A 25412-nucleotide genomic window follows, 5' to 3' on the forward strand; every position below is an offset into this window, starting at 1 on the left:
GACTTGCTCTCTAGTCTTCGGTGAGACCAGGTGGCAGGAATATGGCTTGTCTGCCAATCAGCCGGATTTATAGGAGACGTCAGTTCAGAAGTGATCAATATGCAGGCAACACCGGGGAATCCAACAGGAGTCTGGCTTTCAGGGCTAACAGTAGCATTGGGGGTGTTACTGTACAATGCCCAGCATCACCGTTGTGAACTGCAGGGTAAGTGTCCAGCTTAAGGGGAAGAAGGTCATTATTGGAGTAGCCTTTACACCTAACTCTATGATCCTACAGAGGAGTCTGAGAATCTTGAAGTATCTTCTAGTAGATCTCTTTCCTTCTTAAACTAGTTAACGGTGGTTATCCTGCAAGTAGAAGCCATAACACCCTGAGAGATCAACAGGAACTTACACATCTCCCAATTTCTAGAATATGTAAGTGACAGTGACCCCATCTTGAATTATATAACTGTGTATGTATAACTGAATATTTAACAATGTAATTTTTGAACCCGGCCTTCAGAATTGCGTTATTTCCAAGTCCTGGAGAGTAAACACCCTTTGGACGAGTCATTTAAGCATTTGTATGTCTTTTCGTGGCTCCGAGCACTGCTGTAAGCTCTTCATAGGTGTCGTTTCATTTAATTATCACAGGAAACCAAGAAGACCAGTTCTCTCGGCAAATAATTATCAACTTTTACAGGACAACTGACACATGACAACCATTGCAAGGTCACAGAGCTTGCACATGGTGAAGCTGGGAACTGAAGCTAGAGGTCTGACTTCTGAGTCTGTTTTTAAGCAAATGTTCTACCATCTGCAGTTTGTTCTGGTTGGGAACTCCGACTCTGCTGTCAGACCAGCTTGAATAGCTGTGTGTGATCAACAGGGAGTGACCGTGTGTGAACATTTGCATTGTTTAAGGGGGTGGTTTTCATTCCTTTGCTTTTCTTTGTTTTGTTTTGGGGCTTCTTTTTGTTTGTTTTTAAATAGGCATCAAACCTCTCTTTGTTCCCTGAATTGCTGATTGCTGATGTCTTTTGATTCTCATAAGATATGAGCACCTCCTATGAAAAAAACCAACAAACAAAATGTTGATGGGGCAACATTACAGGGAAAACCTGCAGAGGAGAGAGCAAGGTGGGTATTCCTGGCAAGAATGGAAGATACCGTCTTTGGGGTGGCTGGAGCCCTGGAGACTGTTGCCCTGATTCCTGACAACGCCCACGGCAGACAACCAAACCTGAGCAGTGATGGCTGAACGGGGAAGCAAGGAGACACAACCCCCTACCCCACAAAAACATTCCCAAAGCTCAGAGTTCGGGACTGGTGAGAAAGGGGTAGAGCGTCACTTAAGTATGTGAATTATGATTTATATAGTACAATACATTGCGAACACAGGAATACTGTCTCATGGGTGTGTGTGTGTGTGTGTGTGTGTGAAGTGAAATGGAGATGGAGAGCACATTGCTTGTCAGTTTCAACTATTAAGAAAATTTAATGATTATTATTGATACTGTCATGATTTCTTGTTCCTCTGGAAAGGATCATTCTAAAGAGTCAAGGGTAAGCTCTTTTAATCCTCTATATCTTCAGATTATAGATGTCAGTACTCCTTACGTTTCTGTATATCTTACGTATTTATCATGAAATTTCCCCCCTGTTTTCGTGTTCTTCCTAGACTATAGTTAGCAGTCTAGATGCAGCCTGAGTTTTGCAAGAAAAATAGCACCTAGGTTAGTATGTAGAAAAAAATTTTGAGATACAGTAAAAAAATGACTTCTGTTCTTGATGCTTTGTGCTAAGTTGATGTCTGTGTATTCGGTGGCGATAAACTTACTTTCGTAGTGGTGCAGTTTCTGTCTAATTAAATTATGCTTATTGGCATGTGCTTGAGTTGTGTGTGAATACATGCATACACGGCTTCCATTTGTCCTCCTTACAGCGGATGAAACTGATAGGAGTATGCAAAGCAGACGAGAAATAGTCCAGCCGCAGTTCAGCCACAGAGAGCAAAGCCTTAATGTCGTTAAGCTGTTATTTATTGATCTGCTGTCAAGGGCAGCAAAGCAGGGTAATTTCACAGCTCAGAATAAAAATAAATAAATTTTAAAAGCCACTTTCCTGATAGATTGTGTGTATCCAGTGCATTCCATTTCCATATCTTCGCAGTTCTTGATTTCCTTATATGCCCAGAAGTAATGAATCCATAAATAAGATGAATGTATGCCAGTATCTTCTCTTTTTTTTTTTAATTGATGGTATTTTGTGTTTAATTCATCAGTCAAATGTATTAGGCTCAGGAAAGGAGGAAATGTGGGAAGCCAGTGCCGCTTAAAAAGATGATAGATGCTTAATTTTATCTTTGGTATCAATTTGCTCCTTTTTTTGAGGAGGAAGTTACTAACAGGAAAAATAAATATGATAGTGATTACAATTATCTATTTATCCCCGTCTTTGTTTTTTATTTTTGTTTTATCGTCTTCTGTTATATGTTCTTTATTTTTATCTTTAAAAATAAAGGGAACAGCCAATATCATATGAACTGACTCCCTACCAGTTTGGAAAGGGGGCGTTTTGAAATACAGCAATTGTGAATTACGATTTGAAATACAGTAGTTACATGTGAATTGTATGTGATGGTTTTTCTTTGACTGGGGTATTTCTTTTGTATTCCTAACTATAACTTTCTGTGCAAGTTTTAACTACAGTTTTCATTTAGGACATTGAATCTTCTTCTAGCTTGCTATACGGTACCACTAAACTGCACTGTTACTTCATTTCCCTGTGTGCTCAACTAGGTATTGAGAGTGCTAAAAAATGTAATAGATCAGTTTTACATTTTTAACAGTCTCTGAGTTTGCTACAAATGTGGGTTCCTCGTTTTCCTTAATTGTGGAATGATGCTAAGCTTCAGTGCTCTTGTTGGCTTGAGCGGTCTCTTAGATGATGAATCCAGAACAAGCAACTCCAGGTGAGAGATCTCTGCCCCAGAAAAGAACCGAGGTGTGTTCCCTGGTACACTTCTGTACTCTGTTTGTGCTTGGTAGTGATGGGTTTGTGGACTTTCTCCAAATTTTTCTGCTGGTATGCAAGTGTCTCCTTCCCTGTAATGTGATTCTTTCCGAGCCAATGGATGACTTCATTGCACTTGTCAAAAACCTTCTGTGTGTCCTCATCATTGACATTGCCTTTGATATTCTTTACATTCAGCCACGGCTTTTACGTTGAAGATGTAGGATCTAAGAGAATATTCAGAGGACACACTGTCTCTCTGCTTCATGTTTCCTAGCCTCCTGAATTGTCCCCTTGGTGTCTTCCTCGCTCAAAAGACCCTCGTCATTGGTGGTAGCAGCCTTGTTCACTTTTCCTGTGCTGTGGTCCCCAGGCTGTGATCTGAGATACACCACAGAGAACAAGAGTGTGCCTGTGAATTGGAACTTGCCAAGCAGGTTGTCAGGGCACATCCACTTTATAATCCAGAATAAGTGTGCTGAGCTGGTTGTCTGAGCAAGTTGTGCAGGGCTGTGTCTGCTCTGTGAGCACACTGATACCGTGGCTGACCGTGGTGATTGTGGTCCCACCAGGAGTCTCAATACCAATGGAAAAATGAGTGATTTCCAAGAGCAGCAAATCTTCAACACGGTCACATTTGTCCCTAAATAAGATCACTGCCTGGGCAGGTGTGTCATGAACAACAGCTCCATAGGGGCTGATGCTCTTGTCAGTTGCCTTCCTTTGAAGACGTCTTGCAGAAGTTTCTGAGTATTAGAGATGTGTGGATGATCACCCATCAGGATGAGGGCAAGCATCTGTGACTTGTCTAACCTGGCACAGTGGCTTTCTCCACAGAGTCTAGATAGAATGCCACAAAACAGGTCAGCATCCCTTTTTCCAATTGGCACAACTAAAGCACACGTGGAAGTCAACCCTTTCTGGGAAAGAATCAATGTCAAGTTTGACCTGATAGTTTTTTAAAGTACATTGAGCATGTTTACAAGTAGCACAGAGGCTGTAGTTGGTTCTCTTGTTGTAACAGATAGCCTTCTGATGCCTGCACTTGAGATCTGTAATGAAACTTTCTGTTCGTCAAAGTCTTCTTCAGTTAAACATTAGTCTTCAGCTATAGCTTTGACTCAAAAGATTCCATTGTCAGTAGTGAGGATTTACACATTTAAAGTACCTTCTAAGAAAAGAGTCAACATATTTATTTCACCACCAAGATCTTGTTCCCGCAGAGCAGCCGTCAATGACTCTTTGATGCTTCCGAGAGTATTGAGTTGAGTAGTAGGTTCAGTATCTTTGGGAGCCTGATGTTTACAGCCATTAATAAACTAATGCTGTGACAATGGTATTTGGAGACTGTCCTCCCACAGTAGGCTTCTTGATTTCTCCATCTTTGCTAGAATCATAGATGGTACCTTCTCTGGTCAGAAGCCTGTGGGCCCTCCCTTGTACTCCATCTGGATCACAGGCTTTCCTGCATCAGTTACCACCAAGAGGGCCAATGGTTCTTGTCAGACCGGACAGCAGCATTTTCAAAATCTGCATTCCAACTAATAGTCTGATTCTTTGAAACACGCCACAGCTCAATCGTGCAATATAAATTAAGGTGTAGTTTCAGGGGATCCCCCTAGTATTGGCAGCCATCTCCACTTCCCACGCTGGAAGATATTCACACAGGAATCGATGGTGCCAGTGTCAGTGGCAACTGTGGGTACCACAGACGTGCTTTCGGAGTGTTGTGTAGGTCTAGCTCAGCTTACTGGAGAAACAGTTACTGAAGCTGCTGCTATGTTCCAGGAGAGCTTTCTCCTTTTTAAAAAAGCAAATATAAATGCCATTTTCTTCTGAGAATGAAGATAAAATTTATTGTAAAACAAACAGCTGCTCTATGACAAACTATTCAAATTAGCACTATTTATAAATGCTGAAGTGAGATTTGGGTGATAATCCTTCTGATTATTTCCATCTGCACTGCTCTGGAGACATCACAGTATAAAGTGAGTGTAATGTCACAGATATGGAAACACGGTATCTTGCTGTTTTTTAAAAATTTTTATACACAAAAACATGTTACAGAGAGAGAAAAAAGAGAATTCCCTTACTCAATTTAAGTGTCTTCATAGTACAGCATTGCATTTTTTTGTATATATATTTTTATTGAAGTATAGTCAGTTTACAATGTTGTGTCAATTTCTGGTGTAGAGCATAATGCTTCATTCATACATGAACACGCATATATTTATTTTCATATTTTTTTCACTGTAGGTTACATTCTATGTGTGTACTGATTGATCTCACTCTCACTGATTGACTTTTTTTTATATTCTAATTTGGCTTAGTATAAACAATAAAGAAATGAAGTCTTTCTACAAGTATATCTGTTCAACTGTGTAATTATTTTCTTAATATTGCTTCTTCAAACTCTTATTGCTAAATCAAAGCATATTTCACATTTCAATACTGAATGCATTGAATTATTTAATAAATATTGTCCTTAATACTCCAAAGAACAAATCATTAAATATTTTTTCCTTCAGAATATCTCCAACACTAGATTTCAGTGATATATTTTAAACTTTACTAATCTGACAGCTGAAAAATTATATGTCATCATTTTAATTTGTCTTTATTTTAATACTAAAGATTTTGAACCATTTTTTAACATTGCTTCAGTCATTTTAATGGCTCCTTTTGTGAAGCACATGTTTATGTACTTTGAATGTTTTCTACTTGGATGATGAACTTGGATGTGTATAAGTTAAGGGTAGCAACTCTTTTTGTTGCTTTTTTGAGGTTTTGTTTTCCATGCATCATTTTCTTCTAACAAACTCAGAATTAAAATAATCATTGAATATAAAATTCCAGTATTCCAACCTTTATTTTTAGATTAACAGAAAGTCTCACTTTTTGCTCCAGTAGGCCCTTGCTATTTAGATTTTTAAAAACGTTTGACAAGATAAGCTTATAGTCACTGTAGATGTTCAGTCTGATCATGTGTATGTACACATGTGTCTCTTTAAAAATTACAAGTAAACTGACACCCAAAGGAAAAATAAATAGAAAGCCTCATGATATTTAATATCATCATAAGATTAATTTTTGTAGGAAAAGGACACATCCTAGCTTTCCTTTCCTCTTCAACTATCTCACTTGCTTCTCTTTAGGTATTTTTTGTAATCCTCCTGTGATCTGCTGTGCCAAATGCTTCTAATTTTATAGGATCCAGTTTAAACTTTACTTTTCATTAGTATATTTTCCCCCTGTATTTTCAAAAAAAACACTGCAACACTTTTAGCTGACCATTGGCTTTAAAATTTAATTGCAAACTGATATAGTCAATGTTAAATTGGTTCACGAGCATATTATCTCCCTAAAAGAAGTAATATCCCTGTTGTCAGAGTTCAGACATCAGCCTTAAGTATTCAACGTATCTAGCATAATACTAGACAGAGAAGTGGGCGCCTAATTTAAGGTGCAAAAGTATACATTCTTCATGGTTTCAATCACATCACCAAGAAAACAGCTGTTGCATTCTATATTCCCTCCTAATTCTAACTCATTCTTCATCTTTGAAAGTATTAAATTTAAAAAAATATGATAAATGTGGAGGAAATAGTTTTATGACTGGTTGAGAAATGACAATAGTCATCAATTGGATTTAACCAAGAAGGATTTCTACCAATTCAGCTTCATTATTTTTATTTTAGGCAGCCAAAATTTATCAAAGTATGCATAACACCCCAAACTGTCATGTATCATAGAAATAAATCCTTATTGTTTTATCTAAGATCACATAATATTGCAAAAGGGAAAAGCAATATGAGAACATTGGCTATCTTAAAATTAAAGTGAACTTACAATCAAATATACGCCAGAAATTTGAAAATTTAGTATTTTCTTATCATAAGGAAAGGACAGTGGATAGTGATGTTAGGGCTAGTATCTTAATTTGTACATTATTGTGAGTAAATATATCATGTTTTCTTTATTGTCGCATAAGAAACTCAATTTTATTAAAACTAAGTTAAAAGTAGAAAAATTAAAAAATATTGTTTCAAAGATTTGCACATTATTATTAAGTCTTAACTTCAATAGAAAATCTTGGATACATCTATTTGAACATCCCATACAAATGTCAAAATATTGACTTGGAGACAAAATACATGAAAGGGTATTTGGGGCATGAATTTCTTTTAATTTTAATTGACTCAAAGAGTGAAAGTCAAAATATTTGTGTTCAGGGAAAGAAAGATACTGCAGTTTTGTTCCAGTTTAGTTTATTTTGAGTAGAATCCTCCTGCTTACAAGCGGGTTGTCTTCTAAAAGGGCTGTATAAGTCAGTTATTTGAAAAGTGGAATGTTTTTTCCATTGCTGTAATAAAATAAATAGTGATTTGGTTATTTATGTAAACAGCTCCACAAACTCAGGGTGCAAATGTAGTTCATTTTGCTTTGAAACATTTTTTCCCATTCATTAACAGAATAAAAATCTGCTCTATTAAAAGGAGCACCTGTGTGGAAGATCCTTTAGAGAAGATGAGAAAACAGGACAGCAAACTGGGATGAAACATTGGCAAATCACATATATGGGAAAGCTCTTTTATCTAGAATATGTAAAGAACTCTCAAAACCTAAGTTTAAAAAAAATCCAGTTAGAAAAAGCAGCTAAAGACATGTATAGACATCTCACCAAAAAGGAGATGTGAATGGCAGATAAACACATGAAAATATGCTTGGTATCATTTCCCATTAGTGATCTGGCAGTTCAAACCCCTATGAGATATCCCCACATCTTTATTCAAGTATTTAATTTTTTAAAAAAGTATGACAAAACCAAATGCTGATGAGAAAATGGATAAACTGGATCTTTCATACATTTCTTCATATATTTTATTGAAATATAGTCAGTTTACAATGTTATGTCAGTTTCTGGTGTACAGCACAGTACTTCAGTCATATAGGAACATACATATATTTGTTTTCATATTCTTTTTCACCATAAGTTACTACAAGATACTGAATATAGTTCCCTGTGCTCTACAGTATGAAGTTGTTATTTATCCAAACATTTCTGGTGATAATATAAAATGGTACAGGCACTCTGAAAAATAATTTGGCAGTTTCTAATAAAATTATGCATAACTCAGCAGTCATATTCCTGGGCACTTAGCCAAGAGAAGTGAAAACATACATTTACATTAAAGCCGCTACATGCATCTTCATACCAGATTTTTATAGTAGTTCCAAACTGGAAGCATTTGAATGTCCTTCAGTGGGTAAATGTTTAAATAACTGTACTACATCCATGCCATGGAACCCTCCTCAATGACAGAAACAAACAGGATACATGCGGTAATTTAGATGAATTCCCAGGACATCATTATTGGTGGAAAACTTAATCTCTAAAGGTTAGATACTATATGTTTTCATTTATGTAATGTTATAAAACATTCTGGAAACTATAGTGGTGGAGTCCTTTGTCTGGAAACAGGGACTAGGCATAGGCTTGTAAATATAAAGGGCTAGCATGAGGGAGTTTCCTTCTGGTTGTTGGAAGGGTTCATATATATGATGAAGTTGGTAAGCACTATGTACACGTGAGCACACACACACACAGAATAATGCACGTAAAGTAGTTTTAAAATCTGAATAAGGACTGTAGTCTACTCAACAGCATTGTACGGAGGCCCATGTCCTGGAATTGGCATTGGTACCGTACTGCAGCTGCATGAGATGTCACCACAAGAGTTTTGGGTGGAAGGTACACAGGACTTGATGTATAGTGTTCTCTGCTTCTTGGCATCTACAGTACTTCAAAGTAATAAGTTAAAAAAAGGGAAGAGAGCATTCATTATCTCACTTTGTGATTTCTACCATCCTCTGACTTCTCCAGGAGCCCTTCGGGCTCATACAGTTCAGGGAGAGCACCGACGCACATGCCACTCACAACGGAGAGAAGGCTTAGGTCTAGCTAATATGTTGCCGCCACGGCTTCTTACCAGTGTAGGGTGTCGTTTTTAAACATTGATCTTAACATGGACTCCAGAGGCAGTTTTTTTCCTCCTCTGATGGTGGATAGCAGGTTCTCAGGTTTTCTTTAAAAAATTAACATTCTAATAAACTCAGCTAAAATACCTCCTCCTTAGGCCCCCAAATAATGTTGAGCTGCTTTATTTCTCATCCATTGGCGTTCTCGGCGTGTCTGGTATTCCAGAATGATGAAATCACGGACATGTTAGCTTCCTGTCTTTCAAAGACCCACAATTAGCATTTTATCAACCAACCTAGGGATCTCCTATGTTTAATATTTTTAAAATGTTCTTTATACACATCTACACAGAATGTCTATTATCACTGTTTTTCTACCAATGCGACTGTTCACCCATTCATCTAAGGAGACCTCAGTGTGACGTCATACAGTCTGCCACCAGCCTTACGAGAGCAGGCTACTTTTTTCCTAAGACACACCCAGATGGTGGTATTTTGGTTCTTTACTCTTCTAGAAAGATTACGCTCATTAAATTATAGTGTGAATTTATAAGATATGTCTGGGGGAGAAGAGAGATACAACCAAAACTTTAACAATTTCTTCACTGTCACGGTATCCTGCTATAATCAGGATCCCAAGTGAATTGACAAAAACCCATTAAACCTGGCTCTTTTGAGACTATTAAACAGGCACCAAAGGGAAAAAAAATTAAATTATGACTTGATTTTATCTCAGTGAAGAGGACTGAAGACAAAAAAAAAAACTTTCAGGAGACAGAGTTTAGTCTCAAGTATAATCTGTAGATTCAACATATTTGTATAATAAATGGCTTTGCCAAACAGTGAGTTCTCAGAGGAAATTGTTCAGGAAGTGGTTGTGTATATTTCAGGAATTTCAAAGAAGGCATTACTGATTTGATTTTGTTCTGATGTCCCAGCTGCCCCTGATGCTGTTCCACGGGAAAATGAAGATCAGGGGAGGAGCTATTCCTCCCTCAAGCGTTAGCCTCTTACTCACCCTCTAGCAGGAGGCGGTGAACGTCTTGGCTTTGCTTTCAGTTTGGCTTGTTGTGTTAACTGACCGCTGCTCCAACACCTGCTGGCTCAGCTCTGCTCCTGACGGTATCCAGTTCTATCAAAGCCATGTGCTGAGGGCACAAGTTGGTTGTCGAAATATAACTGTTCATAGTATAAGCATATAATTGAACTGGGGAAAGATTAACTCCTAAGAAACATGTACATGGTATCACCCAGTTCTAGTACTCTACACGTTGTGTTGCCTTTGTGGAAAAAAACCTTAAAATTGTTGTCAAAATACAATTAAAATTACTGAAAAGATGTGAAGTGCCTATCCAGAAAGGGGAAACAGAAATGTGCAAGAAGTGTGCGAGATTCTCTAAGCCTGCTCAGAAGGATAGGCAAGATATTTACTACAACTCTATTTCCTGTCTACAGAAAGACTAATAATAAACATTAAATCAGTGCCACATGTGATTAAGTTAAAAACATGTTTTTGAAGAGTATAATATCCTGTAATTAATATGGTACTAAGAAGATGTATGATCTGATGTCACCTTGACATTGAATTATTTAATTTAAATACAGTTGGCTTGAACGCCCACCTTTGTCCTGTGAAAAATCTAATACCGAGTGTGAGATGTCTACTAGTGGCTTAAATTCTCATTTCCAAGGTTGCCTTTTATCACTTTCTTGTTCCTATTTTAATAATAGTTGCACTTCTAATAATGCCTGTAGCCTTCTCTATGCCTTACATTTAGCCAAATGTGAAGTGCATCCCTGCTTCTAAGACTTAAAAGTCCTTGGCATGTTTTTCTAGTATCATTTTAGATTAAGAGAAAATAGATACCATAGCTCAGCAATAAAACAAATATAAAGTATTCTCCTTTCTTAAAAAGTCCTCAGCTATGTATTTCTGCAGAGAATTTCGGCAGACTTGATTTTCTCTCTTGTTATTCCTCTCTCCCTTCAGACATATTTTTCTTTCCAGCCCCTCAAGCCAAGCCCAGAGGATATTATTTCTATATACATCCATATTCATTGGACATTTTTCTGAACACAGACATTTCTTTTCATGAGAAGAATCTGCACTGGCCTCTTAATTAATTATTTCCTGCTATGCTGTTAGGGCATTCTCAAGCAAGAACTATAGATAAGTGATGTGATCCATTTAATAAAGGTCACCTGTGAGGTGCAGTAGCTCCAGCATTGATAAATACTCCAGTATGTCAAGCAGTGAGAGGGTACAGAAAAGATGTGTATCTGTACTACGTGAAATATATTAGAGACTATGGCAAGAATGCTTAACTCAATGCCCACTGATAAATAGAAAACAAAATTATTGATCGCTTTCTATGTGCCAGGTAGTGTGAAAACATCACCTATTTTGTTTCTTTTTATCTCTACAGCCACACTGTTGGTTGATATTACTGTCCCTATTAACAGTTTTATGAAAACTGACAGCCAATTAGGTTGTAAATTACCCATGATCCTACCTAGAGCCGAGAGTCTAAAAAATTTATTCTGATTACAGAGCCCACACTTATATCCAAAAATCATTTTTGCCCCTTGGTGAGAGTTTTTCATTGATAAGGTGGAAATTTTTTAACATTGTACTTCATCAGAATCAAAAATAATTACCAAAGTTTAATTATCAAGAAAGAATTTGCAGTAATCAAAAGTGATATCAATTATTTGTATGAGATCTATCCTAGTCTGTAAAGTCAGTATAGAACCTTCCAATTTTTTGATTTAAGGGAAAGGAATTGATATGCATTAATCCACAGTAAAATATGCAGTCTTCAGGAAGACACTTAGAAACTGCATTCAGAAATGAATGTTTAGCATAAGAAACATATTGAAAGTACACAGAATGTCTTTCTTTTATACATTTTCATTCCCTGTCTTGGCTCTTGCATGCTTTATTATTACTCCTCTAGCTTCTAACTAAGATTGATTGGCGAGTCGATTACAGAGATGCCTGAGCACAGATTGTGGAAAGTCTTCATGTGACGTAGTGTGCCATAAATCAAACAGCAGGTGAGTGTGTCTGAGACACAGTTCCCTGACACACAGTTCCCTGAGTAAATGAACCAGCTCATTTAGTGAAAGGTAACCAACATCAGTAATAACTTTTGTAATATATAGGATACAGTTACACAAACTTTCCTTTTATTATATTTATAATATACAAAGTATTACACTAAGCAGCAGGGGAGATGTAAGTGTGAAGCAGTGAGGTACTTGTCAGTTACATCACCGTCAAGTAGAGGAGAAAAAAGCTAGCTCTGTAGCACAGAGAAGAAATTAGCAGCAAATGTTCAAGATCATTTGAAAGAGAAGTAATTTACGTTCCCTAAGGTAATGATTTGAAGAACAGAGGAAGATTCTTAGAAGGTGTTTCCATGCATACATGCTATGATGAAAAAAAAAATGGCATTCAAAAGGGAAACAGCAGTGTGAGCATTGATCCTCCCATTTTCACAACAAACTCAAAAACAGACCTCATTTTTTTTTTTTTGCTCTCAGTATGCACACAATTTAGACCTCCACTGCTGTAAATACTCTTTTTAAAATTCTTTATCCTATTTGCTTTTTTATGTTTTGATTTCTTGGTATGTGCCAGTCACTACAATAAGCCCTGGAAATGGAGAAGAGAGAGCCAAAGTCCTTGTTCTCAAGGAAATCTTAAGCTAGAGAACCTTTCCCACGTCCGTGATGCTTCTCTGACTTTTCTCTCCTGTCTCGTTTAGCGGTCACTGCTTTAGTAAACGTCATCATCGCCTGTTTGTAGGATTATTTGGACAGTTTCTTAGACTTTGCCCCTTTAAATCCGCCTGCACATTGTTGAGGGTCATGCTTGGCGCTCTCTGTTGGCAGGAGTGGAAATCCAGCTAGACTACCGAAATTAGGTGATCACTGCACAAGGACATGGACCAAAACGTAGACAATAGTTACGTGCATAAATGATAGCAGAACACATGCAAAAATAGCCATGTTATAATGTTCATCTCAGAGCAATTTATAATAGTGAAATGAAAACCATAATTCAAATCTCCATCACTGTTATGGTAATATAAAAAATAGTACATAATCATTAAAATGATTATATGATTTATAAGTTTTGAACTAGAAAAGATGGCCATGATATATTTTTAAATATGTGTGTGTGTGTTTGACAGAGAGAGAGAACCCTGGAGGAATATGTTTTAAATGTCTAAAATTGATTATCGCTGTGTCAAGAAGTTATGGTTAGCAATTGAACACTTTTTCCAAGATCATTGTAACAATTCATCAAAATCTTAATATAAATAAGTTATTAATTTATATATAACAAATATATTCATATTATACAAATTGAGTATTCATATAAATAAAAACGTTAAAGCAACACTATTTTATATAGTAAACAATGTAATATTGCAAGTTCTATATACTTAGGAAAAGAGTAGCTTTTCAATATTCTTATCTGTATTATAAAGAATTTTTCTGCCACTGTTTTTGCTTAGATTATCATAATTGCATGCTAAACATTTATTTGTGGAGCTGTCATAAATTTCTCTGTAAATTGTAGGCATTACGATTTAGTCAAGAAGCCCACTATACATAGAAAAGTGAAAAAAAGTAAGATTTATATTTTTTAACAGATTTAGGCTAGCTGTGAAGGTCTCTTTATTTTTCCAAGAAACAAATATTTAGAAATGGAAAGGCTCTCTAACCATAACAGATGATTTAGGTATACTATTTGGAAAAAAAAACCAAAACATTTTTCTGACAGTGATGAATTTTTCTGACAGTGATTGGTAATATCAGATTTCATATAACTGAGGGGAGGTGGATTAGCGTCAGTCAGAAGTTTAGCTAATAATACGGGATCACAGTCTGAATATTCCTGGGGATAATTTTTCTCAAATTGTGTCATATTTCATCTGGGTTATTTTATCACAAAGCTCAAAAGTCTAATTTGCACAGAAATCTTCATGAGGTATTGGGAAGCTAAAGGAATCAAACTCTGATTAGAGGAAGAGCCAGACAAGATCTCTTTGAATTTCTATCAGTCATCTAATCCTTTTCATAGTTTACGTTATTGGATGCTTTGTCCATTATAACCTTCAGCTCATCGCTGGAGCCCTCTTGGAATTATGATCTGGTCAGGTCAACAAACATCACAGCTTTCTCCCACATCTTTCTTCCCTCTTTGTCACAACTTGTCAGTTTCCAAGTTCAGTTTCATCTTCCCTAGGAGCTTCCCTCCTTTCTTTCATAAGTTTTGTCACTGTCATTGGTCAAGCTGCTCTCTTTTCCCTTTAAGGACCTTAGTTACCCCTACATTAGGCCGCCTGAAGTTGTCTCACAGTTCACTATGTATATTTTTTTTTCTTTGTGTGACCTTTTACATCCTTTGCATTGCCATATTTTCAGCATGAGTCATCTTTTTTTCTGCAGTGTCTAATATGCCATTAATGCTACCCAATGTATTCTTCATCCTGGACATTGTAGTTTTTGTCTCAAGAGATTTAATTTGAGTCTTTATTTTTTCAGTAGCCCTAATTAAGTTTTCTTTTTTAATTGAAGTATAGTTGATTCACAAGTTGTGTTAGTTTCTGGTATAAGGATTTTTTTCCTCAACGTATGTAATACAGTTACAATAATTGTTGTAATGTCCTTGTCTACTGGTCTAACATCTATGTCAGTTCTGGGTAGGTTCAGTTGATTGCTGTTCTCTTCATTAAGGCTGACTCATTGAAATAGGGACTACATCCTCCCAGATGAAGCTGGGCCGTGGAGAAAGGAAGTGATGTGTTGGACTGGTTGAGTATTCAAGAGTAATGTTCCATGAAATATGTGTGAGGAAGTCTGTGTGATCTTGGAGTGGTTTTGGGAGACTTCTTGGTTTCTCCCTTAAAGTATAAACTGCTCATTTCCCCTGATTTTAGGACATAAATTTTCACAACATTGAAAAGCAGAAGATACGTTTCTCACTTCTCTGCTTAATTTTTAGGACAGGAAAGGCTTGAGGAAAAAGGCAGAGTGATGTTCATTTAAAACAATAAAACAATGAAAGGTTAATTCCTGACTACAATAAAACTCTATGTGCATAAAGATGGTGGGACTATAATGATTCCTTGGCAAATGAGAAAATGTCATGTTTTCTGAAGAAGTATTATTATTGTCTTTTGTTTGCAGATTTATCTTCTCCCTGTATGATCCCGATAAAATGCATTAAGGACTTGGTTCTCTTTCTGGTATTTGCTTTGATATTAACCCTACAAACAGAGAAGATAGTGTGTGTTTCGGTATAAAACAGGTCAAAGACGACCTAGATAAGAGTTTACATTATGCTGTTATTTACATCATATTTCAAGTTTCCTGTAATGCCTAAGGCATCAACATTGACGTGGACTTATTATGCCCATTTCATAATTGGTGACTGTAAGGTTTATAAAGGTTAAGTGCTTGCAATAGGAAGATAAATCTACAAAGGATTTACATACAAACCCAGAATTTCCAGTTTCAAATCTAGTATTCTGCCCTCTGCCTCGGAACTTTTTATGTTTGCAGGTTAGAGGCAGTGGGAAATCTACTGTTTCAGACAGCATCAATGAAATATAATTGCACTCTTGATTATGTTTAAGTTACAAAGAAACTAGTCTACATTCATGTTTTTTAACTGAAAGCTTCAGTTCAAGTATCAATTTTCTTTAAATAATGTTCCTAGCAATTTTAGAACATTAGAAAGAATTTATGTGCCCAGTGCAATCTGTATTCCCTTTGACAACTCATTAGTTTACATATGCAGAATAAGTCTACCTTTTTGTTTATATAATTAAGATGCAAGGCTGGGATAGCACTGACTGCTTAATTAAAGCAATTAGGATAGCAGTGGATCATGGCACAACTTACCTTAAAAAGTGTGAGCAGAATACATCACAGGCTATGGTGCGGTAAATAGTCATTGAGTACAAAATACTTCCTACGTTATAAAACATAAAACATATTAAGTGCTTAATGAAAGTTGCATTTATCCTTAACATTGTAGGTGCATTTAGGAAAAAATAGAAACCTTAGAGCTTACCAGCTTTTCAAGACTTGGTGTCCATGGTATAGAAGGACTTCGGCAAACCCTGTGACATTTCATTCAAAACAACAAAATCCCCAATAGAGAGCTTTCTTTTTCTTTTTCTTTTTTTTTGCTTGCAGGGTCTTTGAATGTACCTGCGTTAGGAGCCTTTAGTGGTGGTAGGTGGCTGGCTGAGGGCTGAAGGAGGCAGACCCTGCCTGTGTCTCTGTCTTTCCATGAGAGAGGTACTGCATCTCCCACCTTATCTGAGAAGAGTTTAGAAGAGTGGTCGAATTAGTACGGGCTTTAAAATGGCAGTGTTGGAATAAAACTCCAGGCTCAACATTTATTTCCTGGTAAATTAGGGTAGGGTGCTTAATTTTTCTAAGGTTCAATCTCACTAATGATAAAATTATATCTGCTTCATGGACAGGAGTAGATCCAGGTTTTATGGGACCTAAAGCAACACTTTGGGGGTGCTCTTTAAGGAAAAGAGTACAAAATAGGGATGATGGCTAATATTTATGTAGAATTTACAGAGAAATCACAATATAATATAAATTTGAAGAAGCTGACAAAGCCTATATACCTAACAAAATGCAACTCATTTTATTATTTAACTTCCAGACACATTATTATACTTTTTCTTTGGCTTTGGCCGCATGTTCTCTGATCACTTCTTTATAACACTTTGGAATGATTACTTTCTTTAGTTAAAATTGAAATACAATTCAGCATTTCCCCTAGCATGGTTGATTATTTTTAAATTAATAATGGCAATTTAGAAAAGGAATTTTCAGTTTCACAAATAAGTATTGATTGTGTCATGTGGATTTTAAAGGTTATTTTCAAACTTGGGAAGCCTCCATTGAGTTTCTTTTGTCTATGAGGTATTTCTGATGTACTTTCTGCAGTATCTCTATAGGTCTGTGACCTAGAAACACAGGAGTTTTAACGAATACTATTTTATATAATGTTCATGTTTTAAATGCATGATGTTTCTGTAGTCCTGTACATTTATTTAGTATATGCCTGCCAGAGAGAGATTCTACTGTGATTAGGTGCTGGTGAGAACTGAATGCTCTTGCAATTTTATACTTCTTCTGACTACAAGAATATTTCAACAGCAAAATGTTTTGAGCTTTGTACCTTTTATATCACTATTATTTACATAATTCTTTTCTGGATTTTCTTGGGACACATTTAGATGCATCATGATCTGTGGCCCTAAACCCTTGTGACGTGATGATGGGGGACTCAGCACAGTGACCCCCAGGAGTACCTACCATTCCTCTATGGTATATTCAAAACGTCTTAACGATACATCAACTAAATACAAAGTTTCTGTATCTCAAACTTAAATTCTGCCACCAGACAGCAAAACCGCCCATGGCTGCTTCAGTGCTCCCTGACGCAAGGAGAGGGTGTGAGAGGTGAAGCTGTTATTTAAAGGGACTATCAGTTTTAACTAACTGTGGTTAAAATCTTTTAATTGTATAAATATAACATCATTATAAGCATTGAAACAATTGCTAGCATCTCACCTTTGGAAAAGAATGTGTGAACAAATGACTCTGAATTTTAAGGTTCATTATGTACGTGGTATGTCTGCTTCTGGTTTAATGTTTACTTAATGGACTAATTAAAGCTTGTATTCAACTATATATGTATATTTAAATATTATCCCCACAAAACCTGCTGACGTCTAATGCCATAAGAACTATCGCCCTCTAGTTTTCTACCTCAAGTTCAGAAATTCTTATGCTAATTAGAAACAAGGTTCAAGATAAAGTCTTAACAAGATTCTTATTGGCCCTCGTCCTCAACAAAGAATTAATCAAATATTTCCAGGTTAACTTTTTAAATCATGGAGGAACATTTCATTAAAATATCACAGTATGTATTTTAATTACAAACCTGAGATTAACAATTGATTAAAATATCCAAATGTCTTGGTAAAATTAAGCACTTTCCTATTTTTCTTGAAGTTGACAGTTTTATCGTGAAAATAACCTGTGATCATTTTAGCTGATACAAAGGAAATGATTTAATAGAAATATTAGGGCATTAGTGCATTTTTGATTATCTTGTAATAATCCCTTAATAATGAAAACATTCTCTTGAGAAAAATCTATTATTATTGTCAATTTTTAGAGGTCTAGCTCTTGTCGACTAACTTAAAATACACAACCTAGAAGTTAAGAATTATGTTTTATTCAGCAGAGAAAATTGAGGACTTAAGCCAGGGGGACAGCCTCTCAGATAGCTCTGAGGGACTGCTCTGAAGAGGTGAGAGAGGAGCCTGGATGTATAAGAATTTTTGCACCTAAACCAGGTAGTAGGAACATCAGAAGATTATTATAAATTAAAAACTAGACCCCTCAAGTTAATGTATTTTGTGCTTTTCTATGTATTGGAAGATACAAGAGTCTGGGCTCATGGAAATCATTCCTTTGACATGCACCTTAGCTACCTAGGGACAGTGTCCTGTCCTTGTCCATCCTGGGTCCCCTCAGGGTGCACACAGTCTGGGGAGGCTGCAGTGGCTGATGACTTGCTGGCCACAGCATCCTTTCCTGACTGACACGGCGGGCAGTGTCTTTCTTCCACACTCCCATACTCTGTAGGATGATGATTTTGCATGGCATTCCAGAAATTCTCTAACATTTTTATCAGCTTCCCGAAATCCTGTATGTTAGAATTTGCCGCTTCACTTGATAATCAATTTGTGTTCCATTTCCAATATATTTTGTAATATTTAATGTATAGAAAAATTAGACTGGCCAAACAGACAGAGTTAGACATTTTTGTGAAAATAGGGGTGACTAATTTGAGGAAGTCTGTATTAGTCAACTTGGATCGCTGTGACAAAACACCAGGTTGGGTAGCTTAACCAATAGAAAATTTTTTTTGTAACAGTTTTGGTGGCTGGAAGTCCAAGGTCACGGTGCCAGCAGAGTTGATTTCCGGTGAGACCTCTTTTCCTGGTTTGTAGATGGACTATATCCTTCCATGTCTTTCCTCTGTGATTACTTAGAGAGAAGGTGAGAGATCTTTGCTGTCTCCTCGTCTTTCAAGGAGACTAGTCCTAAGGTATTAGGGCCCCCATTTATGACTTAATTACTTCCTGAAAGGTTCTATCTTTAAATCCAGTCCCATTGAGGGGTTAGGGAATCAACCTATGGATTTTGAGAGACCATTCAATCCATGACAGGGACTAATACAATGAATGCTCAGATTATGAAAATACATTCATGTTAAAATTATTTTTGTTCCATAACTCTGCATAATGAATACTTAGCTAATAAATATCCACTGTACTGCATTTTGTCTTTCAACACTTTAAATATTCACTTGACTCTCTTCTTGACTGCACATGCATGTCCTAAAGAGAAGTCCAATGTGCTTCTTACCTCCGTTCCTCTGTAACCATTGTGTGTTTTGTCCTTTTTCCCTCTGCCCACTTTCAAGATTTCTAGGTTTTTCTGAAATTGAATATGATATATGATATGGGTGTATTTTTCGTTTGGTATTAATCCAGCTTCATGATCTCTAAGCTTTCTGGACAGGTCATTTCATGTCTGTTACTAATTTTGGAAATTTCTCTCTCATTATTGTAAATACTTCATCTGTTCCTTCCCTCTTTCTTCTTTTAGTATCCCTCTAATAGGTATATTTCACTTTTTGAAACTGTCTTAACAGTTCTTATGTGTTCTATTCTTTCATTATTTTCATTCTTTCCTTCTTTGCATTGTGGATCACAAATTTTCTATTGACATATTTTCTAGCTTTTACAGCTGTGTTCTCTAAACACTGTTGCACCCATCAAACACATTTTTTTTATTTCTACTGCAGTTTTTTTCTAGCATTTCTTTTTATTCTTTTCATCTCTCTGCTTATAGTAGCCATCTGTTCTTGCCTGATGTCTACTCTTTTTTTGTTTAAAACCCTTAACATGTTAATAATAGTTTTTTTTTTTTAATTCCTTGTTTGATAATTTCAAGATCTTTGGCTTATCTGAATCTTGGTCTGATTCTTGCTTTGCATTTTTAGGCTTTTTTCCCCCCTTGCTTTTTGACATGACTTGTAATTTATTATTGGAAACTGGGTAATAGCCATGGAGGTAAATAGGCTTTTGATGTGAGATTTTATATTGCTCTCACTGGGCCTTGGACTGTGTTTACTGATTGCTGTAGCTGTAGGTGGCCGAAGCTTCAAATACAAGTGTCCTCACTTTTGTGTCCCCTGTAGTCTTTGGCTTCCATATCATTTGCTCCTCAGATAGAGTCTGCGTCTTGCAGGGTGGCTGGCTGTAAGCCACCGGAGCCCTGCTGGTGGGGGGGGTAAGGTGTGAAGGATGGGACCGATCCTGTAATCCTACGGGTGCATCTCAGTGTTTAGGGGGCAGCCTGTGTACTTAGGCTGTGAACTTCACACAGACTTCTCAGTTCTCCTTAGGTGAAACAGGAAGGCTCAGGTGGGGTGGGAGCTGAAGCTGGAGAAATGCCTTTCCTACTGGTGCGAAAAGGCTGTGGGAAAGGCTTTTGCCCTGCAGAGCAGGCCTTTGTAATAGAGAACACTCTGGGCGTGTTTTAATGGTTACGTTTCCTCCGCCCCTGCTAGTGTCTTTAGTGAATTGCTCTTGGTTGTTTATCTTTAAAACCTGGTGGAGTCCCTGGATATAAAAGCCTGGAAAATGTGGAGGACCCCTCAGGCCCCAGAAATTCCTCACTCTCAAGTCAGTGCACAGCAGCCTCCAGCAATGCATCAAGAAAATTTCCATATAAACATTCCTACCACTTCATGGGTGGGACTTGTCCCCCGTAAACAGATCTCAGCTGTGACTCTAGATTCGCTGGTCTCTCCAGATTTCAGGGCAGCCATTTGCCCTGTGACCTCAGTCATCTGATGAGTCCAGGAAAAGTCACTGATTTTCGGTGACTGTTTTTTTTTTCCCCTCCTTTTCTTACTGTAGGAACAAGAGTAATGACTTCTAAGCTCTTTACATAAATGCTGGAGCTGAAACCAAAAGCTATACTGAAACGTTGCTTCCCCAAAGCTTATACATGGTTTGGAGCTAGGCTGCCTGGGTTCACAAATTCAGTCTTTATCACATACTATGGGAACTTGTGAAAGTTATTTAACTTTCTGTGACTCAATTTTTTTTTTTGATCTGTTCATGAGGATAATTATAAGACCTACCTCACTGAGTTTCTATGAGGATTTGGTGAGGTAACACATAAGCAGTGCCTGGCGCATGTGAGTGCTATGTGTGTATTATTATTGCCTCATTTAATCCTGTGATAACGCCCTGAAATAAATATTCTGTTAAAGAGAGGAACAGAGCTACAGATGGCTTAAATAACTTGACTAAGTGCTCTTAAGTAGCCAGTCCAGGTTTGTAAACTATACCTGTGACCTGGATATAATATAGAAGAAAAATAATCCCCCATCCCAATTCCTATAACTGGCCGTACAATTTTTATAACTTAATGTACTGATCCCAGCCTGCAGAAATGGGTTAGCACTATTTAGAAATTAATTTTATGTATGTGGAGTCCTGAAATTATAGATGAGTTATATGGATGCGAAAGATCAGCCTAATCTGCCCAAGTTTGAAGTGTAAACATAGAATTTCCTGTCAAACAAAATGAAACAAAACAACTCCTGCAGAGCCCCAGTCCTTTTCCTTACCTGACTGAATGTTTGTTTTTCACAGGGCCGCTCATTAAACACTGAAATGATGTTTTGAAACAGCAAAGTCACGCAGGGCTTATAGGAGGCCAGGCATGCTCAAGCCCTCCGTGCAGGCCCATTCGGTTCCCCAGGAACCAGAATATTTACTCTTTTCCTCTGACTTCTCTTTTGCTTTGGAAGTTTCCTTCCCATTGTTTTCTTCTTCTGTTTGGCTGAGACCAGTACCTGTGCTTCAAATCAAGCAAGCGTCTCTTTTAAAGCCTCAGCTTGTCCTGGCGCTGGGAGTGTCAGACCGTCACCAGCATGACGAACAGGCTGCATGAATAATCGATGTTTACAGCAGGAGAAGCTTTCTGTTCTTCCAGTAATGACGTATGCCATTGACGCACTGATGTGGGAGAACGGGGCACGTCCCAGGTCCCATGGCATGTCTCGCCATGTCCCAGGTCCCAGGTGGATCCCTGGGATGTGCCCTGCCAACGGGCTGTCATTGGCTTCGCATGGGAAAGAAGTCAAGGGCGAGCCACCGTAGAGTAAAAGTGGGTTGACTCGGAGCGGCGCACGCCACAGACAGAGGGCGGGCCTTCTCCGGAGGCCAGGGAGGCCATGAGGTGTGGGGCGGTGTTTACTTTAAAGTACACGTAGGTACACACTCCATACACAGAGTGTGGTCTGTCTCACTTAGAACGAAGAGTGGCCACGAGACCTGGGGGTTTCGTTTTTACGAGCTCCGTGGCTTCCTATGCTGACAAGTGGGAGCGGCCCCAGCTACTGTGGGGAAGGGGCCGGGATTCCCGGGAGCTGGGCCATCACCCACCTTCTGGCCCTTCGCGGTCAGCCGCGGGACTGCCGTGGAGCCTGCGGGCGTGTTACTTCGCGCGCGAACACGCTGCCGCGAGCGTGTCGGGAAGCTCAGGGTCCCCGGAAGTCAGAGCTCCTGCCGCCTTGGGCTGCGGGGCCCGCTGAGGGCGGACTCTTCCGCCACCTTGGCGCTAATTGCCGTGTCCTTCCTCCGGTGGCCGAGCCCTGCCCCCTCCCTCCTGTCTCGGCGCGAGAGGCCTCTTCACCAAACCTGGCGCTTGCTGGTAGACTTTGGAGGCTGTTCTGCTTTCCCTGATCTGACAGAAACCAAAACGTGTGCTTTCTCATTTTCAGGCAAACTGTAAAACCCAGAGTAAGAAGGAATAAAACTGCCAAACGCTTGTGAGAGGGGTTCCCGCCTGGAGAATCTTCAAAACCCGTAAATCCAGAATTCTATTGCCTCTGCTGCGGTTCCAGGGGGCTCGCATCTTCCCCAGTCTGTTAATTATTGCATTAACCTTCTTAGGTACACTGCACCCCAGTAGCGTGTCCTGACCTTTGGTAAAATCCCAGCGTACTAATAGGCCTTTCACTCCAGTGGATACTCAGAGATCCCTCAGCATCCCGCAGTCCTCAGAATTTGGCCCCTAATCCGTTATTGTTTCAATGTGTTTCGTGATAACTTGAAGAAGACACAGTATTTAAACAGTTTTGTCTTCCTGCCTTTCTTTTTTTTCCCCCTGCCTTTCTTTTCCCCTTCCAGAAAGCATTATTCCCATTCAAAAGAGAAAAAACAAAAAACAAAACTATAGTATTGGCCGGGGGGGGCGGGGGAGGGGGGTGGAATGCAAATGCTTTCAAAGTGTGTCTGCACCAAATAGGGTGTTTTGCCCGGGAAGAGGGATGAGACTTGAATTTTGTTGGTGTGTTAAGTGAGGTACCATTCTTCTCCCAATTAATTTCAGTCAGGAATTTTGTTAGCACTAATATGTCCCACATGACAGCACGTCTTCCCTACATATACATTAAATTCACTAATTTGTATGGTGAAGCTTGGAACTCCCCCAATGGATAGCCTCTTAAATACTTACCTAGTTAGGATTAAAACATGTCAAAATAAACGCAAATATTTGCTGTGGACAAAGGCGGGTGGGCACTCTGGGTGGTGCTGAAGGATGGTTCATTGAAGATGAGTGAACCCAGAATGTTATAAAGGGGGAGTCCTGGGAGTGAGCTGGATTCAAAATTAAGATTTTATTTTAATTGAAGTATAATTAACTTATAATATTCTATTAGTCTGGGGTGTACAAAATAGTTATTCAATATTTTTATACACTATAAATGATCACCACAATAAGTCTAGTCATCATATGTCACTATACCAAGTTATTATAGTATTATTGATGATATTCCCTATGCTGTACATTATACCCCGTGACTTACTTATTTCATAAATGGAAGTTTGTACTTCTTAATCCCTTTACTTATTTTCCCCATCTCTCCAGCCCCCTTCTGGCAACCACCAGCTTGTTCTCGCTATCAATGGGTCTGTGTCTCTTTTGTTATGTTTCTTCATTTGGTTTTGTTTTTTTAGATTACGCATTTAAGGGAAATAATATGGTACCTTTCTATCTTATCTCACCTAACATAATACCCTCTAGGTACATCCATGTTGTCACAAATGGTGAGATTTCATTCTTTTTTATGGCTGAGTAATATTCCATGTTGTGTGTACATATATGTGCTGTGTGTGTACATACATGTGTGGTATGTGTGTGCATATATGTATGGTGTTTTTACGTATATGTGTTGTGTGTGTACATATATGTGTGTTATGTGTGTGAATATATGTATGGTGTGTGTACATATAGGTGTGTGGGGTGTGTGTGTGTGTATGTATACACACTTCTCCTTTACTCATTTACCTACTGATGGACCCTTAGGTTCCTTCCATATCTTTGTCACTGGAAATAATGATACAATGAATGCTGGGGCACATCTAGCACAGATAAACAGATGAGACTACATCAAACTAAAAAGGTTTTGAACAGAAAAGGAAACTGTCAACAAAAAAGACAACCTACTGGGAGAAGATGTTTGCAAAGGGTACACCAGCATACCTCATTTTATTGTATGTCACAGATGCTGTGTTGTTTTTACAAACTGAATTTTTGGGGCAACCTTGTGTCCAGCAAATCTACAGGCCCCATTTTTCCAAAAGCATTTGCTAACCTCATGTCTCTGTTACACTTTGGTAATTTTCACAATATTTCAGACTTTTCCATTCTCATTATATTTGTTTTGGTGGCCTGTAATCAGTGATCTTTGATGTTACTGCTATGATTCACTGCAAGTTCATGTAATGGTTAGCTTCTTTTAGCAATGCAGTATTTTTAATTAAGGTATGTACATTATATTTTTAGACATGAAACTATACACTTAATAGACTACAGTGTGTGTGAACATAACTGGGAAACCAAATAATTCATGTGACTCAGTTAATTCCTGTATTTGCTTCATCATAGTGTTCTGGAAACAGACCCTCAGTATCTCCGAGGTTGGCTTTTATCTGATAGTGGGCTGATATCAAAAATAAATGAAGAACTCATGCAGTTCAATGTCAAAAACAACCAAACAACTCACTAAAAAATGAGCAGGGAACCTGAATAGACATTTTTCCAAAGAAGATACACAAATGATTAACAGGTGCTTGAACAGGTGCTCAGCATCACTCATCGTCAGGGAAATGCAAATCAAAACTATGATGAGATATCCCCGAACACCAATCAGAATCGCTATTACCCAAAAGACAGGAAATGACAAGTGCTGGTGATGACGCAGAGAAAAGGGAATCCTCATG

General features: G+C 38.0%; 2 long non-coding RNA genes across 4 annotated transcripts; one reads left to right on the top strand and one right to left on the bottom strand.

Annotated features, from left to right (window-relative positions):
- Positions 1–7248: 7248 nt before the first annotated feature.
- Positions 7249–22223, bottom strand: LOC140695818 (uncharacterized). Of its 3 annotated transcripts, none has more exons than XR_012071641.1 (6): positions 21749–22223; positions 16070–16320; positions 15898–15967; positions 9995–10124; positions 8988–9231; positions 7249–7360 (listed from the first exon to the last, which is right to left on the bottom strand). It is a non-coding gene; the product is annotated as an uncharacterized lncRNA (long non-coding RNA). The 3 variants fall into 3 exon arrangements; XR_012071640.1 differs by having other exon boundaries at positions 9995–10155; XR_012071642.1 differs by having other exon boundaries at positions 8988–9235; positions 9995–10155.
- LOC140695819 (uncharacterized) lies at positions 22160–23260 on the top strand. Its single transcript, XR_012071643.1, has 2 exons — positions 22160–22290; positions 22907–23260. It is a non-coding gene; the product is annotated as an uncharacterized lncRNA (long non-coding RNA).
- Positions 23261–25412: the final 2152 nt, after the last annotated feature.

The sequence above is a fragment of the Vicugna pacos genome, chromosome 4, assembly GCF_048564905.1.
Source record: "Vicugna pacos chromosome 4, VicPac4, whole genome shotgun sequence".
Lineage (NCBI taxonomy): Eukaryota > Metazoa > Chordata > Mammalia > Artiodactyla > Camelidae > Vicugna > Vicugna pacos.